At 40.3% G+C, this 17,908-nt stretch overlaps 1 non-coding gene across 1 annotated transcript; it reads left to right on the forward strand.

Annotated features, from left to right (window-relative positions):
• Window positions 1-16,796: 16,796 nt before the first annotated feature.
• On the forward strand, window positions 16,797-16,898 carry LOC147375499 (U6 spliceosomal RNA). The gene has a single exon (XR_015161769.1). It is a non-coding gene; the product is annotated as a U6 spliceosomal RNA (small nuclear RNA).
• The last annotated feature ends 1,010 nt before the right edge of the window (window positions 16,899-17,908 follow it).

Below are 17,908 nucleotides of genomic sequence, written 5' to 3' on the forward strand. Positions count from 1 at the left end.
TATACCAATCTTTGACACCAAAGTGATGTCTCTGCTTTTTAACACACTGTCTAGGTTGGTCATAGCTTTCCTCTGAAGGAGAAAGCATCTTTTAATTTTGTGGCTGAAATCACTGTCCACAGTGATTTTGGAACCCAAGAAAATGAAATCTGTCATTGTTTTCATTTTTTCCCTTTTTATTTGATATGAAGTGATGGTACTGAATGTCATGATCTTCGTTTTTTGAATGTTAAATTTTAAGTTAAGTTAAAGACAGTTTTTTCACTCTCCTCTTTCACCTTCAACAAGAGGCTCTTTGGTTCCGCTTCAATTTCTCCTGTTAAGGTGGTATCATCTGCATATCCGAGATTGTTGATATTTCTCCTAGCAATCTTGATTTCAGCTTGTGATTCATCCAGCATGACACTGCATATGAGGAAGTCTTAAAGGAGGTGATATCCACACTAAGCCTTGAAGGGTCCTAGGAGTTAGCTGGAGCAAGACAGCAAGAAGGGCTTCCAGGTTGATAAGGCAGCCTGGAAAAACACAGAGAAGAGAAACTTGACTCATACAGAGAATTCCTGATTCTTCAGTATGACTGGGGCTTAGAAATCTTATTAAAATCTGCAATTTTGATTTTCTATTTAACTGTTAACTTTTCTGTGGCATATGCCGATGTTTAAACTTTTTATGTACTAATCTCCCTAGTCAATCAGCAAAGGCTGGGCTGTAATGTCCATCTTTGTTTTCATTGTAACAACAGAAGTTGCTAACTGAATACCAAAGGTATGAATATCTTCATTACACTAAGAGACACTCCTTGACTTCATATAGTTTATGGTCTTAGCGGGAAAATGTAGTGAAAGTGTTGGTCACTCAGTCGTGTCCAACTTTTGTGACACCATGGACTGTAACCTGCCAGGCTTCTCTGTCCCTGGAATTCTCCAGGCAAGATCCCCTTTTCCAGGGCATCTTTTGAACCCAGGGATCAAAGCTGGGTCTCCCACTTTGCAGGCAGATTCTTTACCGTCTGAGCCACAGGGGAAGCCCCTTAGTGGGAAAGCCAGGCATTAAAGAAGGATTTGTGAGTTTTATAAATAAGAACTGTATGCTGTATACTGTATGCTCTGGGAACCTATAGAAAATGAATGGAGGAGGCTCCGAAGGTTTATCTGATGAAATGGAGGCAGATAGGCTAGATGGTCTTCAGAGGAAAAGAGTCAGGTAAACCCTTTTAATGTAGGAAAGCCATTTTAGGCCATAAGCTATTTTATGATCTAAGCCTGGCCATAAAGCTCACCCTTGAACAGGCCTTAGTAATAATGTTCATAAGAGAATAATATTACTGTTATCAAACAAGACAAAGAACAATAGAAAATATAGCAAATTAGTTGTTTGCTAATTGAAGTCACAAAATTCAGGAAAGGTCAACATCATCATCCCTTTATTGTGATACTTCAGTCACTAAGTCATACCTGACTCTTTGTGACTACAAGGACTGTAGCAGGCCAGGCTTCCTGCCATTTTCCCTCTTGACAAAAGGGCAAATTGAAAAAAGATTTCCAATTCTGTTTCAATGATATAGATTAGCATAAAGCACTTTCTTGAAGTTTATTGCAGAATTTTGACCCCTTCTCCAGCACTCAATCATTAGATCAACAGAAACCTAAGGGATGATGACTCTTGAAAGTCCCCTGGACAGAAAGGAGATCAAACAAATCAATCGAAGGCCTGATAATGAAGCTGAAGCTCCAATACTTTGGCCATCTCAAGCGAAGAGCCGACTCTTTGGAAAAGACCCTGATACTTGAAAGACTGAGGACAGGTGGACAAGGGGATCAACAGAGAATGAGATGGTTGGATGGCATCACTGACTCAATGGACATGAGTTTGAGCAAGCTCCAGAAGAGGGCGAATGGCAGGAAGCCTGGCATGCTACAGTCCTTGGTGTTACAAAGAGTCAGGTATGACTTAGTGACTGAAGTACCACAATAAAGGGATGATGATGTTGACCTTTCTTGAATTTTGTGACTTCAGTCTACTAGAGCTTGGGACTCTGTCAACCTTTGCCCAAATTCTCTGCTAACTTCTCTTCTGCTCAAGTCCCTTAATGAGTATGCATATACCCTTTCAGCTTAAAACTTCCCCAATTTTGCTGTTCCTGGAGACATTGCTTTGGGAAAGATCGCCAATGGTCTCCTTACTTACTGCAAGTAACAAACACTTCCTTCTCCTTATGACTGGTTCGGTTGACATCCATCAAGAAATGAACCCAGTTTGGGGATAACAAAGGGAAGAAGAATAACACCTAATATACCACTGAAACACCATAGCTGTTATTAGAACATTATTTTTTTTAAATGACGAATTATGTCCCTTGCATAATTTTAGAGCACAATGAATTTTATTTTCTGTATGTCTCCTAGTAAATTGTCAGGAAGCATTTAACAGGGGGCTTCCTGTGTACTGTTTTGGATCTGTCAGGAATTCTCTGTTCCTTATTAATTCCTGAATATTCAGGTATTAAGAGGAGAGGCAAGCCTCTCCCAGGGCTGAGGAATCTAGGCATTTCCTTCTTTAGTTTTTCTATACTGTGACAAGTACCCTCTTCCTTTTTATGAACCATATGGTAAAAGTGATTATTTGCAACTCTCTCTCTCTTTAATATGGATCGCCTATGTTTTGTAAGTCTGGAATTTTAATCTTTATCTTTGCTGAGAATAACTACAATATATATGCCCACACCATGTTGATTAAAACACCTTTGCTCCATCAGAGCTTTGGTCCCTGTGTCTTGCTTTCTTTCTCTCTCTCTCTCTCTCAGGCTATTTCTTTGGAGCACAGAGGTCCTCTGTGTTCACTTTCCTGCCTGGGCTTCTAAGACCCTCTCGAGAAGGTGCTCTGCACCTTCACCCCGTTGAGAGGGCGCCTGAGGCCTTCATGAACAAAGCAAGTCCCATGCAGGGGCTTTATTGGCTTTCTGCATAAACCAAGGAATATCAGCCTCTTTTTCTCTACTTTACTTTCTTATCGTCGACTCTGGACCACCAGGTTCCGATCCATTAAAGGACCTCAACAAGTGGCGCCCAGAACAGGAGCTTGGTACACGTAGGCAGATTCGGATGGAGTGACCCCAGGGCCTATTAAGGCCAGTAAGTACTAAGACATGGGTAAAATGGCTGGAAAGCCCCATCACTTTTCTATTTTACTTCATCACTTATTTACTGTTCAGGAACTTAGGGAAATGTATGCTGGTTTTTTAGCTAGATTACAAACTGCTATTTCCCATACTGTAATTGGAGAAGAAGCCAAAAGGCAACTAGAGAAATTACTTGCTTATGAAAATGCAAATCAGGAATGTCAAAAAGCTATAGCTCCAATTCGTGAGACAGGGACTATTACTGATTATTTGAAGGCTTGTCGCAATCTAGGATTAGAAACTCAAAAGATGCAAATGGTAGCTGAAACAATGGTTGCTCCCTTAAGAAAGGGAAATGAAGGATGCTTTATACGTGGAAATAAGAACCATTTTTAAAGGGACTGCCCTAAGAAAGCTTAAAAAAAAAAGAAAAAGAAAAAAATAAAAATAAAAAACCTCCAAAAATCTGCCCTCGCTGCCGTAGAGGAATATATTGGGCCAAAGACTGTAAATCTATTTTTGACATTAAAAGGAAACCTATTCCGAGAAACTCCAAATGGGGACCCCCCAGGTCCCCTTCATCAAAAATCTGGGGCAAATTCCAATATTTTTCCTCAAACCCTCAACATCCAGCGGTGCTGCCATCAATATACCAGCTTTGTTTTTAGATAATATGCAGTTAATGAGCTCTATTTAAATTCAAATTCATGTAAACTAAAAAATACTTAATATTAAATATAATGTTTATTTAAGTATAAACATAATTTAATATAATTGTTTGCTAATCTAATTAGGACATGTCTTAAGTCATCAACATTATATAATACTTTTATTATGTCTAGGTTTAAGGTAAATTAATTTGTCAACAAAAAGGTAACTCTTTATATATATATATATATATATATACACACACACACATATATATGTAAATGAGAGAAAAACTTTTAGATAAACTCTATTAAAAATAATTATATTTTTAATAGAATAATCTGGGCTTCCCTGGTGGCCCAGATGGTAAAGAATCTGCCTGCAGTGCGGGAGACCGGGGTTCGATCTCTGGGTCAAAAGATCCCCCAGAGAAGGAAATAGCAACCCACTCCAGTATTCTTGCCTGGAGAGTCCCATGGACAGAGGAGCCTTGTGGGCTATAGTCCATGGGGTCGCGAAGAGTCAGACACAACTGACTGAGTAATAGTAATAATGTACCAGATGATGTATACAATGAGGGTATACTGTGGCTCAAGTTCTAATGGATGTGATTTTAGGCTGGACTGGTTGATTCTTCTTGCAGTCCAAGGGACTCTCAAGAGTCTTCTCCAACACCACAGTTCAAAAGCATCAATTTTTCAGTGCTCAGCTTTCTTCACAGTCCAACTCTCACATCCATACATGACCACTGGAAAAACCATAGCCTTGACTAGATGGACCTTTGTTGGCAAAGTAATGTCTCTGCTTTTCAATATGCTATCTAGGTTGGTCATAACTTTCCTTCCAAGGAGTAAGCGTCTCTTAATATCATGGCTGCAATCACCAATTGCAGTGATTTGGGAGCCCAAAAAAATAGAGTCTGACTCTATTTCCACTGTTTCCCCAGCTATTTCCAATGAAGTGATGGGACCAGATGCCATGATCTTCGTTTTCTGAATGTTGAGCTTTAAGCCAACTTTTTCACTCTCCTCTTTCACTTTCATTAAGAGGTTTTTTAGTTTCTCTTCACTTTCTGCCATAAGGGTGGTGTCATCTGCATATCTGAGGTTATTGATATATCTCCCGGCAATCTTGATTCCAGCTTGTGCTTCTTCCAGCCCAGCGTTTCTCATGATGTACTCTGCATATAAGTTAAACAAGCAAGGTGACAGTATACAGCCTTGACGAACTCCTTTTCCTATTTGGAACCAGTCTGTTGTTCCATGTCCAGTTCTAACTGTTGCTTCCTGACCTGCATACAGGTTTCTCAAGAGGCAGGTCAGGTGCTCTGGTATTCCCATCTCTTTCAGAATTGTCCACAGTTTACTGTGATCCACACAGTCAAAGGCTTTGGCATAGTCAATAAAGCAGAAATAGATGTTTTTCTGGAACTCTCTTGCTTTTTCGACGACCCAGTGGATGTTCACAATTTGATCTCTTGTTCCTCTGCCTTTTCTAAAACCAGCTTGAACATCTGGAAGTTCACGGTTCACATATTGCTGAAGCCTGGCTTGGAGAAATTTGAGCATTACTTTACTAGCGTGTGAGATGAGTGCAATTGTGCAGTAGTTTGAGCATTGTTTGGCATTGCATTTCTTTGGGATTGTAATGCACACTGACCTTTTCCAATCCTGTGGCCACTGCTGAGTTTTCCAAATTTGCTGGCATATCGAGTGCAGCACTTTCACAGCATAATCTTTCAGGATTTGAAACAGCTCAACTGGAATTCCATCACCTCCACTAGCTTTGTTCATAGTGATGCTTTCTAAGGCCCATTTGACTTCACATTCCAGGATGTCTGGCTCTAGTTGAGTGATCACACCATCGTAATTATCTTGGTCGTGAAGATCATTTTTGTACAGCTCTTCACCGAAATCAGATTGATTATATTCTTTGCAGCCAAAGATGGAGAAGCTCTATACAGTCAGCAAAAACAAAACTGGGAGCTGACTGTGGCTCAGACCATGAACTCCTTATTGCCAAATTCAGACTTAAATTGAAGAAAGTAGGGAAAACCACTAGACCATTCAGGTATGACCTAAATCAAATCCCTTATGATTATACAGTGCAACTGAGAAATAGATTTAAGGGCCTACATCTGATAGATACAGTGCCTGATGAACTATGGAATGAGGTTCGTGACATTGTACAGGAGACAGGGATCAAGACCATTCCCATAGAAAAGAAATGCAAAAAAGCAAAATGGCTGTCTGGGGAGGCCTTACAAATAGCTGTGAAAAGAAGAGAAGTGAAAACCAAAGGAGAAAAGGAAAAATGTAAACATCTAAATGCAGAGTTCCAAAGAATAGCAAGAAGAGATAAGAAAGCCTTCTTCAGCGATCAATGCAAAGAAATAGAGGAAAACAATAGAATGGGAAAGACTAGGGATCTCTTCAAGAAAATCAGAGATACCAAAGGAACATTTCATGCAAAGATGAGCTCGATAAAGGACAGAAATGGTATGGACCTAACAGAAGCAGAAGATATTAAGAAGAGATGGCAAGAATACACAGAAGAACTGTACAAAAAAGATCTTCACGACCCAGATAATCACGATGGTGTGATCTCTGACCTAGAGCCAGACACCCTGGAATGTGAAGTCAAGTGGGCCTTGGAGAGCATCACTATGAGCAAAGCTAGTGGAGGTGATGGAATTCCAGTTGAGCTATTCCAAATCCTGAAAGATGATGCTGTGAAAGTGCTGCACTCAATATGCCAGCAAATTTGGAAAACTCAGCAGTGGCCACAGGACTCGAAAAGGTCAGTTTTCATTCCAATCCCAAAGAAAGGCAATGCAAAAGAATGCTCAAACTACCACACAATTGCACTCATCTCACACGCTAGTAAAGTAGTGCTCAAATTTCTCCAAGCCAGGCTTCAGCAATATGTGAACCGTGAACTTCCAGATGTTCAAGCTGATTTTAGAAAAGGCAGAGGAACCAGAGATCAAATTGCGAACATCTGCTGGATCATTGAAAAAGCAAGAGAGTTCCAGAAAAACATCTATTTCTGCTTTATTGACTATGCCAAAGCCTTTGACTGTGTGGATCACTATAAACTGTGGACAGTTCTGAAAGAGATGGAAATACCAGACCACCTGATCTGCCTCTTGAAAATCTGTATGCAGGTCAGGAAGCAACAGTTAGAACTGGACATGGAACAACAGACTGGTTCCAAATAGGAAAAGGAGTTCGTCAAGGCTGTATATTTGTCACCCTGTTTATTTAACTTCTATGCAGAGTACATCATGAGAAACGCTGGACTGGAAGAAACACAAGCTGGAATCAAGATTGCCAGGAGAAATATCAATAATCTCAGATATGCAGATGACACTACCCTTATGGCAGAAAGTCAAGAGGAACTCAAAAGCCTCTTGATGAAAGTGAAAGAGGAGAGTGAAAAAGTTGGCTTAAAGCTCAACATTCAGAAAACGAAGATCATGGCATCCGGTTTCACCACTTCACGGGAAATAGATGGGGAAACAGTGGAAACAGTGTCAGACTTTATTTTTCTGGGCTCCCAAATCACTGCAGATGGTGACTGCAGCCATGAAATTAAAAGACGCTTACTCCTTGGAAGGAAAGTTATGACCAACCTAGATAGCATATTCAAAAGAAGAGACATTACTTTGCCAACAAAGGTCCATCTAGTCAAGGCTATGGTTTTTCCATTGGTCATGTATGGATGTGAGAGTTGGACTGTGGAGAAGGCTGAGCACCGAAGAATTGATGCTTTTGAACTGTGGTGTTGGAGAAGACTCTTGAGAGTCTCTTGGCCTGCAAGGAGATCCAACCAGTCCATTCTGAAGGAGATCAGCCCTGGGATTTCTTTGGAAGGAATGATGCTAAAGCTGAAACTCCAGTCCTTTGGCCACCTCATGTGAAGAGTTGACTCATTGGAAAAGACTCTGATGCTGGGAGGGATTGGGCGCAAGAGGAGAAGGGGACGACAGAGTATGAGATGGCCTGGATGACATCACTGACTCGATGGACGTAAGTCTGAGTGAACTCTGGGAGTTGGTGATGGACAGGGAGGCCTGGCGTGCTGCAATTCATGGGGTCACAAAGTGTCAGACACGACTGAGTGACTGATCTGATCTGTGTATTCTTGCCACCTCTTCTTAATATCTTCTGCTTATGTTAGGTTCATACCATTTCTGTCCTTGACTGAGCCCATCTTTGCATGAAATGTTCCCTCAGTATCTCTCATTTTCTTGAAGAGATCTCTAGTCTTTTCCATTCTGTTGTTTTCCTCTATTTCTTTGCATTGATCACTGAGGAAGGCTTTTTTATCTCTCCTTGCTATTCTTTGGAACTCTGCATTCAGATGCTTATATCTTTTTCTCCTTTGCTTTTCACTTCTCTTCTTTTCACAGCTATGTGTAAGGCCTCCCCAGACAGCCATTTTGCTTTTTGCCTTTCTTTTCCATGGGGGTGTTCTTGATCCCTATCTCCTGTACAATGTCACGAACTTCTGTCCATAGTTCATAAGGCACTCTATCTATCAGATCTAGTCGCTTAAATCTATTTCTCACTTCCACTGTATAATCATAAGGGATTTGATTTAGGTCATACTTGAATGGTCTAGTGGTTTTCCCTACTTTCTTCAATTTCAGTCTGAATTTGGCAATAAGGAGTTCACAATCTGAGCCACAGTCAGCTCCCAGTCTTGTTTTTACTGACTGTATAGAGCTTCTCTGTCTTTGGCTGCAAAGAATATAATCAATCTGATTTCGGTGTTGATCATCTGGTGATGTCCATGTGTAGAGTCTTCTCTTGTGTTGTTGGAAGAGGGTGTTTGCTATGACCAGTGTGTTGTCTTGGCAAAACTATAGATGAGACTAAAAACGCCTAAGCTTCATTCTGGTCTCTTAAGGAATATAAAGTCTTTTATACTAAATTTCATTCTGCCCAAGAAAATGAATTATATGCTCTTATTTAAGTTATTTGCCTACATTCTTGTAGGCTATCGTCCATGGGGTCGCCAGGAGTCAGACACGACTTAGCAACTTCACTTTCACTTTATCCCATTAATATAGTCTCTGAGTCTACATAGTCTGTTTTTGTGTTTAAAAATATAGAAACCTCCACCGTAAATCCCAATCAACCTATTATACAACAATTCTTTTTGGAACTACAATCTGATGTTAAAAACGGCAATTCTCCCATTTTATTACACATATTCGAACACATTCTTGTCTTCCGGGCCTCATGACTTATGATAATGAACAAGCTGATAAACTGGTTTCCTTTGCTACTCCAGAGGAACAGCATGCTCTGTTGCATAACATTGCTGGCTCCCTACACCAGCTATGGAAAATCCCATACTGCCAGGCTAAAGAAATTATTAGTAATTGCTCTACTTGTAGACTGGTAATCTTCGACCCATCGCACAAGGTATTAATCCTCACGGTTTGCAACTGAATGAACTATGGCAAATGGATGTAACTCAGTGCCCTGAACTTCCTCCATTTTCTTTCCTACACGTCTGTATAGACACAAATTCCTCTTTTATCTGGCCACACCTCTTCGCGGTGAGGCTACACAACATGTTATACCCTGCCTGTATTTCTAGATGCTTTAAACATTTTTTACAATCTTTTTCTATTAAACATATTACAGGTATTCCTTATAATCCACAGACACAAGATATAGTCAAAAGAACACATCACACACTAAAGTTGCAAATAAAAATTTTTAAAAAGAGGGTATACACAGACACACTACTGTCTACCTTATCTAAAGCAAACTTTACTAGATTCCAACATAAGATATTTTCTAAACCTATAACTATTGTTAATACAGTTTTGTTTTTTAAAAAAATTGTTTTTAACCTCTTCGAAAGATTCGACCCGAAGGGGCCCTTGGCATTCAAAGTGGAGATGAAACAACAAGAACCCCAGGAAGAAAAAACTCCAGTATGGGCTATGTCCGCTCTAAAGATCTCCAGAAAACACCACCCTCGGCAGCATCACCCCTATGATCTCCCCACTTAGGGACAAATAAAAACCCTTACTAATCGAGCTGAAAATTTGGTCTCTCAACAGGAATTGCCTCGGAGTCCTGAATACATTCTCCTGGCAATGCTCAGTTTTTTGCCCTGTAGCTGCCCACCCCTATCCCCCCAACCCCCGCCCCCCCCTCCAGCTTGAGCTCAACAAATACCCAACCCTCCTCTATTACAGATGGTTGAATGGACAGAGAGAGGAACAATCTTTTCAATTAATGACTCTATACATATGCTCCCTCCCTAGAACGTGAAGGAGCCATCACACCTTGGGGAGGAAGGAACACTAATTAACATTTCTTTAGGCTATGAAGTCCTTCCCTTGTGCATGGGCCCAGCAGTACTACGCATTAACGTCAGCCAACAAACTTGGGTTTTCGTCCCGCCTCCAAAAGACCTTCGGACGTTGTTTGGGTTATTTACTGTGAACCATGTTTACACTACTAAAACTTTAGGGAAAGAGTTAGGGGAAAAACAAAAAACACTAAAAAAATGGTTACTAATGAAATATTACCATGACAAAGGACTTCTTGGCTGGCTTGAGGGTGCAATGGCACCCCTCCTCCTCTTTGAATCATTCTCTATAAACAAATTGGGCCTGAACAATGGGACGTTTGGAAACTTGCTGCAAACACCGAAAAATTTGGAACTTGGGCCAGACATTTCACAGAGACCTGTCGTGGTTTTAGTAACTATTTCTTTCGCTATAATCAGTCATATTTTATACAGGCCTGTGTCCCACCCCCTTTTGTTATAGCCATAGGAAATTTAAAATTTAATAAGACTTTACATTCTGTAACTTGTATTAAGTGCAAACTATATACTTGTGAAGGAGATCAGCCCTGGGATTTCTTTGGAAGTAATGATGCTAAAGCGGAAACTCCAGTACTTTGGCCACCTCATGCGAAGAGTTGACTCACTGGAAAAGACTCTGATGCTGGGAGGGATTGAGGGCAGGAGGAGAAGAGGACGACAGAGGATGAGATGGCTGGATGCCATCACTGACTCGATGGACGTGAGTCTGAGTGAACTCCGGGGGTTGGTGATGGACAGGGAGGCCTGGTGTGCTGCGATTCATGGGGTCGCAAAGAGTCGGACACAACTGAGCGACTGAACTGAACTGAACTGAACTGATATACTTGTTTTAACTCCTCTATTTCTTTAAGCTACTCAATTTTGTGTTACTCCTGTTCAATTCAGTCATAGTGCCTACAACTGGGAACAAATCAAATTTCATTTACAAAATACACATGATAATGCCTCTCTGAATGTACATTTACTGCAAAAGGAAATCTTTAAAACTTTTTCTAAAAATCTGCCTTCTTCCCCTAATTTGGAAACTTTAGCTGAACAAATTATCTGGGCTAGACCCACGAGGATGGTTTCAAAGTATTACCCACAGAATCGGATCTAGAACTGTAACTTTGGCAATTGTCTTGATAATTATATTTGTTGTTTACTGTCGCCTTTCTATAAGGTTGGTTAATACTAACCAAACTCATTTGCTCAGGACTTTTTTTTTTTTTTTTACAAATATAATAAAACAAGGGGAATTTTCAGGAAGCATTTAACAGGGGGCTTCCTGTGTACTGTTTTGGATCTGTCAGGAATTCTCTGTTCCTTATTAATTCCTGAATATTCAAGTATTAAGAGGAGAGGCAAGCCTCTCCCGGGGGCCGAGGAATCCAGGCATTTCCTTCTTTAGTTTTTCTATATGGTGATAAGTACCCTCTTCCTTTTTATGAACCATATGGTAAAAGTGATTATTTACAGCTCTCTCTCTCTTTAATATGGATCACCTATGTTTTGTAAGTCTGGAATTTTAATCTTTATCTTTGCTGAGAATAACTACAGTATATATGTCCACACCATGTTGATTAAAACACCTTTGCTCCATCAGAGCTTTGGTCCCCGCGTCTTGCTTTCTTTCTCTCTCTCTCAGGCTATTTCTTTGGAGCACAGAGGTCCTCTGTGTTCACTTTCCTGCCTGGGCTTCTAAGACCCTCTTTAGAAGGCGCTCTGCACATTCACCCTGTCGAGAGGGTGGCTGAGGCCTTTGTGAACAGAGCAAGCCACGTGCAGGGGCTTTATTGGCTTTCTGCATAAACGGAGGAATATCAGCCTCTTTCTCTCTCCTTACTTTCTTATCGGTAGACTCCGGACCATCAGGTTCCGGTCCATTAAAGGACCTCAACAGTAAATGATATCTTTTCATTAAAAGGCTTTATAACCATTATGTTAATTGCCCACTCAAGTATTCCTCCTTGGAAAATTCTATGGACAGAGGAGCCTGGCAGGCTACAGTCCTTGGGGTCGCAAAGAGTCAGACAAGACTGAGTGACTGAGGAGTAGCACCAGCAACAATACATTGAATATACATGTAGGGCCAGGTGGATCACCTAGGTTTATGCATGTTGAAGATAGAATAAGGTCTTTGTCCTGCTTGACCAAAGCACCTCTAACCCATATCACCTTTGTCTGAATTCTGAATGGCTTTCAGAACTTGTGGGGAGGTGGAGAAGTCAGATGAGATTATCAAATGCTGCCTTTCCCCCAAAGAGCAGCGGGACGGTTTGTTGTTAAGACAAGACTGAGTTCTTTTTTTTTTTTTTTTCAGTAGGACAGAATCTTCATAGTGTCTTGAGAGGAGAAGGCAAAGTTGGGATGGCTAAAATGCTTTGGAGTCTAGTTTCAGAAGCATTTTCAAGGAAGGGCTTGATTAGGATTGGTTAAGGATCATGAAATAAGAGTTTAAGATTGATGATCACCACAAGAGAAGCAGCAAGTGTTCAGAGAATCTTGGGAAATATACTGTCAGTTGACATTTTCTGTTGAAAAACTGAATGATCATTTAAATCACTTTTTTTGGAAACTTTTAGAAATAAGCAATAGTTTCACCTTTCATCTTGTGGGCAAGAGGTCCCTGAAATAGTCAACTGTTATTGATGCAGAGAGTGGAATAGGATAATTCTGTTACTGTAGACACTGTGTGGTTTTACATGCTTTCGGTTCTCTCAAGTCAGGTGGCCCACCTGAGAAAGGAGACAGTGGAGGATGTGCCGAGCTGGTGGACCCGGACATGATCAGTTGCTTATCAGGATGCTAAAAAATAATCTTGCAATGGGAAACCTTTGTTCTCATAACCATATAACATAATAATGTCATTTGAATATATGCACACTGTTCTCTTGGCATTGACTTTTTGTCACTGGCCCCATAGGAAGCCCATTGGTCTTTTTCCTCCACATTCCCTTTCCTCTGACCATGGCATAGGCTTGACTCAATTATGGGGTTCATAGGGGTCTAAAATCTGGTTAGGCCTCCCTTTTTTGTCACAGAGTCCACCACAGCCAATGTGAAGATTTGCTGGTAGTCAAGTCACAAAAGACTGCACAGGGGACCTTTTCCACAGCCCTCCAGGAGCAGGAGATCTGCCCAGAAGCTCCCTCTGAACAAACACAAGGCCTTATTTGCATAGATATGTATTGGGAGTGGGAGGTGGTTGGGGGGCATAACTAACATTGATTGAGGGCCTATAAGGCATCCCTTGCACATCATATCATTGAAAAGTTCAGCATATCCATAGTCTTTGAAATCAAATAATATTTTAGTACTCTGACAGACCTCTGTTTAAAATAAATTTGTAGAAAATCTTTTCTAAAACTAGGACATCTCCTTGGTTTTATTTATTTTTTCAGGTCTATTTCTCTTTGACAAAAGACATCATTTAATATCTTCCACTGAACACATGCTACCCAGACAGGTAAGGTGAAGTTTGACCTCCTAGTCCCAACAACAGCAACAACAATTCTCTAATTAATTTTGTTTGTTAATTGTGAATAAAATGAAAAGATCTGAAGGGTGAAGAGCCCATTCTCTTCAGAATTTACTTCCCACCAGTGCTTCCATTCTGCTCTCTAACCCTCACCAGTTTAGTATTAGCAGTGAGGGCATCCTCTAGAAAGGGGTGTCTTCACCTCCAGCCCACCCTCCTTCACCCGTGTTCAGCTTCGCTTCCTTGTAGCTCAGCGCAGCTCTGCCCCTCAGCTTCCATGACTGCTCTCCATGGTCTCCTCCTCCAGATCCCCTTCTCAGACTCCTGTCTTTAAATCCCTTTATATACAGTTTAATCCTTGACTCTTCCTCTCTTCCCTCCACTCCCTTAGAACACTAAAGACTTCTGTGATTACTTTCATGCATACCACTTCAATCGTGCTTCTCTGCCCTGATCTTCTGAGCCCCGTTCATCCATTCATGCCAGCTGCCTTGATTTCTGATCATGCAGGCGTCCCTGGCATCCTGCCCTGTCTACTGCATCTGGCACCCTAGTCCTAGCATCTTCCACAATCCGTTCTGAGTTTGCAGCATTCTACTCTTAAAAAGCCCACCATCAAGGACCTCCCTCAGCCTACAGAAATCCGTCAACTTTAGCCTTGGATTCAAGATCCATTTGGTCTGGCTTCCAAATGTCTACATGTGTGCTAAGTTGCTTCAGTCGTGTGCAACTCTTTGCGACTCTGTGAACTGTAGCTCATCAGGCTCTTCTATCCATGGCATTCTCCAGGCCAGAATACTGGAGTGGGTTTCTGATGGCCTCCTCCAGGGGATCTTCTCACCCCAGGGATCCAACCTGTTTCTCCAGCAGCCCTTGCATTGCAAGCAGCTTCTTTACTGCTGAGCCACCAGGGAAGGCCCTCCAAATGTCTGCTACCTGCCTATTGCCATACCTTCCACCTAGACAATACATCTGAACTTTCCCTACATCTGAGAATTTCTTACAATTTTTTCTCAGTTATTACAATATTTTCATGTCCAATTTCTGCATATTCAAATCTCACTGAGTGTTCTTATCTCATCCCTTGGGTTTAAGGTACCAAAGTCTCTTGAGAAGTGCTTATAATAAATGTAATAAACATATAATAAATCCCAAAGGCTATATCCAGTGAGTGTAATAGCCTGGAAGTTCAACAGAAGGTACTTCACAGAAAAACCTAGTTATATTACTGCCATTAAGGGAAAAAAAATACATGAAGGGGAATGCCCTGGCAGTCCAGTGGTTAAAACCCTGTGCTTCCAAAGGAGGGTTCATGAGTTTGACCCCTGGTTGGAGAACTAAGGTCCTGCATGCCCCTTGGTGAAACCAAAGCAAAAAATAAAAACAAAGCATACAAGATTCACCTATTACTATTTCAAGAAGTTAGAAAAAGTCAAATAAATCTCTAAAAGGCAGAATAAGGAGACAGTAAGGTAAGAGCAGAAATTAATGATTAAGAAAACAAAAACACAACTCTAAAAGCCATAACTTTGTAATTTTAAAATCTGGATTGCTGAAAAATGTGGATGTTGGAACCTCACAACACAGAAGAAAGAAACAAGAGGAAAAAGCACAACAATACAAAATTATGCCAAAGAGAGACTTGTCCCATATACAGAGGAAGGATAGATACATGTGAGACTATTATGTGCTATTATAATTAGTTTATTGGAAACAAACAAAATTGATGCTCTTCTATGAAAATATATCTTACCAAAATTAGATTAGAAAGACATGGAAAACCTAAAGAAATTAATGACATAGAAGAAATTAAGAAAATTCTTCTCAAAAACCCTCATCCCAGATGATTTCCTGTGAATCTTTCAAATACTGAACAAACAGATACTTCTGATGCTGTTTCAACTATTCAAGAGCAGAGACATATGGGAAATATCTTAATTCCTTATTTAAAATTGGTAAATCTTTAATCTAATAACCTAATTTTGAAAAAAGCTACAAACTACTTTTGCTTCTAAATAGAAATGAAAAAGAAAAGTTTTAAAATGTATATCTCCACATATAAATTATATATATATATACATATCTCAAATGAAGCCAGAAATACATTAAAAGAGTAACACACCAAGACCAAGTGAGGTTCATTTCATGAATCAAGAAATTAAGGATGGTTCCATATTAGGAAATTTAACAGTATAAACTAATTTTCAATAGGTCAAAAGACAAGAATGATCTGATTGCCTTTAGGAATGTTGAAAATGCATTTCATAAAACTCCTCCCCACATTTCTTATAAACCTCTTAATAAAATGAAAATGTAGGGGTGTTCCCTTATCATAAGGAAAACATTTCTCAGAACCAAAACTGCCTACCAGGCTCCTCTGTCCATGGGATTCTCCAGGCAAGAACACTGGAGTAGGTTGCCATTTCCTTCTCCAAACACCAAAGCTGGAATGTGTTTAATGCTAAAACACTAAAGGCATGTCTAACAAAGTCAGATACAAGAGGGGGTCTGATAGCACCATTATTATTGGATATTGCTCTAGAACTTCCTGCCAGTGCAATTAGAAAAGGATGGAATTTAAACATGTAATTAATAAACAAAGCTGTCATTATTTACATATCATATGATTATACATCTAAAAGCAAGACAAAGAAACATCTTGAATCTGCCAGAAAAATAAAAGAATGAGTAAAGATAAATTTACAAAATTAACATAAAAAATGTATTTTACTAAAAATAACTTCTATTAAAGTTTTAGGTCAAGATGATTGATGAAGCACATTCTAAAATACTCCCTCCCATGCCTAAAACATAGTAATGCTAGACAGAATTTATTTACAATATTTGGGTATTCAAATAGTTTAAGAATACATGTCTCAAAGGCAAGAAAAAGGGAATTCCCTGGTGTGCCAGTGGTTAAGAATTCGCCTTCCAATGCAGAGGACCTGGGTTCAATCCCTGGTCAAGGAGCTAGGATCCCACATGCCACAGGACAACTAAGCCCGCTCTCCTCAACTAGAGAAAAGCCCAAAGCCACAATGCAAGATCATGTGTGCCCCTAAGGCCAAAAGTAAATAAATAATACCATTTTTTAAAAAAGACAGGAAGAGGGAATTCCCTAGGTGTTGGATATAGAGCAGTAGCTAAGGTTACGTGGCCTTCAAGAGGACCAGAGATGGGCTGTAGAAGCTGGTGTTTAAAAGCCCACAGGTGCTCACTTCGGCAGCACATATACTAAAATTGGAACAGAGAAGATTAGCATGGCCCCTGCGCAAGGATGACATGCAAATTCGTGAAGCGTTCCATATTTTTGCAAAACTAATACAATATTGTAAAGTTTAAAAATAAAATAAAATTTAAAAAAATAAATAAAATGCAAATAATAATAATAATAAAAGCCCACAGGCCTGGCATTTAATGAGAACCTGGAGCTGGAGCCAGGACTTAACTGTCATCCACAAACAAGAATCTGAGTGTCCTTGCACTCTCCCAGGTTCTCAGCAAGAAGAGAGAGTTAGTCTTCCCAGGCTGGAATCATATAATTGGAATCTTGGCTCAGGACCACCTACATGTGGGACCTGCATTCTCAAAGTAGCAAAATCCAAGCCAATCCACAAACATAAAAAATGGCCTTATCTGAGTCAGGGGACTCAGAAGAGTACCTGAGCAGAGGCAACCAAGTGGAGTTCCCTCCATGGAGTCCCACTACAAGCCAAGTCACATGAGGAGAAATCCCTTGAGTGAGAATTATCCATGTGAGGAAATCCAATGGCATTTAAGTACCATCTACACACTCCTGAGTGAAAAAGTTGGCTTAAAGCTCAACATTCAGAAAACGAAGATCATGGCATCTGGCCTCATCACTTCATGGGAAATAGATGGGGAAACAATGGAAACAGTGTCAAACTTTAATTTTTTGGGATCCAAAATCACTGCAGATGGTGATTGCAGCCATGAAATTAAAAGACTCTTACTCCTTGGAAGGAAAGTTATGGCCAACCTAGATAGCATTTTCAAAAGCAGAGACATTACTTTGCCAACAAAGGTCCATCTAGTCAAGGCTATGGTTTATTTAGTGGTCATGTATGGATGTGAGAGTTGGACTGTGAAGAAAGCTGAGCACCGAAGAATTGATGCTTTTGAAGTGTGGTGTTGGAGAAGACTCCTGAGAGTCCCTTGGACTTCAAGGAGATCCAACCAGTCCATCCTAAAGTCAACTTCCATTGGAACTTGAGCCACAGTATACACTCATTGTAATACATCATCTGGTAAATGACACACCCGCAGGCACCATGGCAGTTCCAAGGGTGACCATGAAGGTC

The sequence above is a fragment of the Bos grunniens genome, chromosome 3 (assembly GCF_055505025.1).
Source record: "Bos grunniens cultivar Pamir isolate PY7600 chromosome 3, Bosgru_T2T1.0, whole genome shotgun sequence".
In the NCBI taxonomy this organism is placed as follows: Eukaryota; Metazoa; Chordata; class Mammalia; order Artiodactyla; family Bovidae; genus Bos; species Bos grunniens.